A 4,585-nucleotide genomic window follows, 5' to 3' on the forward strand; every position below is an offset into this window, starting at 1 on the left:
TCATCATGGATGGCAATGCATGTGAGCGCCTCCCCATCTAGCTGGAAGTCTCCATCCCTCCCTCTACCTTGACTGAACCGAGTTATCCATCTATCTACACACACGTAAATAAGAGCCGATAGGTGAAAATAACTTCAGGAGATTAAATAAGGACTTAAACCCCACCCCTCTAGTACATTTTGAAGTAGGCAACAAACAGAGCAACCAAGCCAGCACTTCTTCCCAGGGGTTTGGTCAGGATGCGATCCCCCTTGCCGCCAATCCAGTTGATTACATCAATGGTTGTGCCTGTTTTCAATCTTCCCGCAAGGTGGCGCCAACTGTCCATGTTTTGTGAATGCTCACTACAACGCTCATGTGCTTTCAAATTGGTCCCGATATTCTTCCAGTAACGATAACCAGCACTGTTCAAATATTTTTTCTCTCCAAAAGTGATATCAGCGCTACTTGAATACACAAACCATGTCCGTGTGATAGTTTTTCATAACTTGTTCTTAGTTGTCACAATCAGAGGGACTGGGTACCCACTTTGAGGGAATAAAATATCTGATATGTACCCTTGACAAGATCACACCTGTCAGACAGCGCTTCCTACCACAATGCTGCATCATCACTTAAACACACGTTCTATATTAGGTAACGTGCTGATATCTTTGTGACTGGAAGAGCAAAGGCTGAATCAGGCTCTGCATCCGAATTTGCATCTTCCTCTCCGAGCTCTCGCACGACATCAGCGACCGCTGCGCTGCTGGGCTCGTCGTCAGGTCCTCTGGCTCAACGATGGCAGTATTATTACTGGCACATGACTTGCGTTCTCAGGAAATGTCAAACCCAGCTCTTCTTAAAGCGCCTCAGCGTTTTTGCTGCAGCTTTACTGTTAAAGTAGCATTTGCAATCATATCACAAACAATGCATGGGTCGTACAGCAACTCTAGTCAGGGTGGAATGGTCTTAAATATGAACCAGTCCGTGGGTGATTTAATATGAAAATGTGGCTCAATAAATGGATTAGTCAGTAGAAGCTTGATTGGCACAGCCCTCAGAAAAAGTTAATGTGGCCTCTAAACTTATGCCCAGCTCACGAGGCCACTTGATGCGAGGAAGTTGCCTCTTCTGCCTAATGGTAAGTCTTCCATGGACTGCTCCTACTGCCATTGGCAACTACTTGCTTGTTTACCAGGGTTATAGCAAATAATCAAATAAAGAGATTCCAAAATAAGACCGCTTTATAATCCATTACAAGATTGCAACATTTAGTACATGTCATGACACTTCAGATCAGGACCACAGTAGAATTCATAGGCTGGAGTCCATTTGCAAGACCTACAGATGAGAAACTGGACCATCATCTTGACATAGGGTGGCTCAGCATCATTTGGCACATCTTATCCAAATACATTTCTGCACATTTGGAAAAAAAAAAGACATCTTCAGTTAGGCTTAAGGGACTAACCTCTAAACATATTCATGCACAAACCCTTGAACTTGTTAAATAAATACAGAACTGAATTAACAGCAAGACAAATAAAGTTAGCCATATCAAGATACCAAATCAGTGTCCAGCTACTTAAAGCACAACATTTGTCTTTTATGGAGGTAGAGGGAGACAATACCTGCCATTCAGAACAGACTTTAGTTAGGAATTCCATTCACTACACAACATTCATCAGAAAGTGAAACATGGTATCTCAGATCCTAAGAGTACCAAAAAAATAACTCTGCATCATCTCTGGTGCAAAGAAAAAAAAAGAACAATTGTGGAGTGAGACTAGTTTGACTTTTCTGGCACTATTCCAGCTGCCATCATTTATCAAATTAATAAAAACATGTATATTATGAGCACCACAAATAGCTCCTTTCAGGGGGATTCCCTTGAATCAGAGCACAACTATACCTCAGTTCAAATAATGTATCTCACAGGGTGAATTTTGGGAACAAGTTGAGAAAAACCAAAGGCCCACACCGATGAAACACTCAGTGAGATATGCTGGTGTAGGCTAATCCAAGGTAATTAGAAATTCCAAATATTGGAGTTGGGCATACCAGTTTACACCTGCTTATTTGGTCCATTGACAAGTTGAGAAGAGCACCATGGAACTAAAATGAAAACCAGTCACACCAGTTTGAACAGAAACTCACAGGAGGTGCCATTACACATACATACATACATACGCCTGTTGGAATGCATAGATTGGAACTTCGGATACAAAGAGCAAAAAAGTCATAATACCCCATGGACTGTAGGATGTGACAAGATGAGGCAAAATGTTCATAAACATTTCTGTAAACACTTCAGACCATGTAGTGTGGCTGTGACTCTTGACAGGTTCAGAAAAAGAGAGCAAACAGTTCACTGCTTGTAAACTAATGGCATAAGGTGTATAGAGAATGGACAGACATTGCCATCGTTGCAAAAAGCTTAAAATGGCCCTGTCAGGGCAATGCAGTAATCCCTCCCCCCAACTTAGTCGGTCTTGGAGCTCTTGCCAGTGTTGCCACCTTTGCCTTTCAGGTAGGTCTGGTAGAAGGAGAAGAGGACCAGGTAGCTGAGGTACATGAGGGAACTCCACACAGTGTTGTTCAGGTAGGACTGGCAGTCCCCGTCCTGCATCCAGCAGTAGACCAGCTAACTAACCATCAGCCCCATGGCCATCTGGAAGGTGGTGATGACCACGGCAAAGGGGTATGGCACCCGGTAGCCCGCACTGCGTAGTAGCTGTACATGAGTGCGTGAACAGAGTAGTTCATGGGCATGCACCAGCCGCCTCCAGCCACCTGGTCCTTGTAGGAGTACCAGGAGTAGAGCAGCACAGTGACGTGGTGGTACCAGTGCAGGAAGAGCAAGCGCTGCTTACGGAGCACGATGAACACCATCACCTGTGGAGGCCACGGAGAGGACATACTTCAGGACCGGCAAAGTCATGGTCCCAGCCATGCAGACAAACATTTACTGCATACAGTATCTACAATCAATATCAAAGCATGGTTTATGCAAGAGACCAGTTATATGGTTTGCCATAAATTAATTAGACATGGTACAAGTGGACAAAATGTCAAGATCATACAGATGCCTGCTAGTTCCAACCCGAGTTCTTACCCAGTTCCGGGGCATGGCTCAGGACAAAGCCATAAGCCCAGAATTTGCTCACTGGTCCATTGTAGAAGCTCTGCTCACATAGACTGTCTGAAACCACTGGTGGAGAGGATATACAGCATGTACCATCCTGTTCAAATTGCTCCAACAATACTGCAATTGAGAAAGAGTTGTGCATTGGACTAGAGGGCAAGTGGCAAAATAATATTATCCAAGTTACATTAGCATTGTATCACAGCCTTGCACACAAGCGTAGTTCATAGGGATGGTTTGTTTTGAGACATCACATTTCGGGAAGGTTTTGTTTTGGGAACTCTGACCCACATTGGTCACCATCCCATTTGCCAGAAAGTTATGAGTTTAACACACAGAGGGGACAGCTCGTGAGAATAGGCAGCCCTCCGCAATCAGGCTTAACCTCAGTTTGTGACGTCAGTGTACCGGTCACAATACTCTGGATGGAGAATTACAGACTGCTGACATGTACCACCTGTGCTAGAGCATAAACCTAACTTTTTCTTTAAAAAATTAAATAAATGAAGGCCCCAGAGATGATTACTGTAGGCGAACAGACCTGCTGCAAATTGAACCCAACTAAGCCCAAAAATAAATGTTTTTTTAAATCCTACATTGAGACAAACATATTTTTATATGGGAAAACTTGGATACAGATTTCATAAGTGAAACACATTTTTAGCTGAATTTCAGGTGAATTGACAGGCTTTAGTTAAACATTTTTTTTTTTTTACTGTGGGATGGTTTTGGCCCACCAGCAGCCTGTTGCCGAACCCTGTTGTGCGTCTTCCATTCATTCAAAAAGTCAGAGGCAAATGTGGGTGTTCTGTGCTTTAACTCACCTGAAGATGGCCAGGCTGAGTGACCACAGAACCAGTGGCCCGCGTAGATGAAGTTGAGGCCTTTCCTTCATGAGAAGTTGGCCACCAAAGACTAGCGCTGCATACAGGCCACAGTACACAAAGGCCTTGCTCCTGGTGAGAGAACAAACAAAATCAACCATGTCTGTCAGTTTCCTTAGATTGTGGCTGAGTAACCTTGCCCATCATGGGCACAAAGGTATTTCAGTAATTGAGCACACCCTAGTTCTTTGCTGAAGTGCCATTTTGGCATACCTTTACCATGAATAATTGTGTATTTAACATGGCAAACCCAGCTTGCTATGGTGATAAGTGAAATGTTGGCCTGCTGACTAAAGCAATCTGCCTGACGACTGAAGTATGCGGTGGAAGACTTCAGTTTGTCTGGGACTGCCATTGTTTAAGTTATTTGTGGTGACGTCAAAATGAGGGGTGTAGTACAAAACAAAGTCATCAGCAATTGGATCATCTAATCAATTGGCGTATCAAAGGCAATGACAAATTTTCCAATCGCCAATTTACCCATGCGTGTTCTAGCTCTGGCCCAACCCATCGCTTTCTGGGACCAATCAGGTCAGAATGTTTGCTTTCCAGAAATCATCGGGAGGTACTCCGA

General features: G+C 43.8%; 1 pseudogene; it reads right to left on the reverse strand.

The window, feature by feature from the left end:
- Positions 1-1,208: 1,208 nt before the first annotated feature.
- Positions 1,209-3,216, reverse strand: LOC106576914 (very long chain fatty acid elongase 6-like; annotated as a pseudogene).
- Positions 3,217-4,585: the final 1,369 nt, after the last annotated feature.

The sequence above is a fragment of the Salmo salar genome, chromosome 18 (assembly GCF_965601325.2).
Source record: "Salmo salar chromosome 18, fSalSal1, whole genome shotgun sequence".
Classification (NCBI taxonomy): domain Eukaryota; kingdom Metazoa; phylum Chordata; class Actinopteri; order Salmoniformes; family Salmonidae; genus Salmo; species Salmo salar.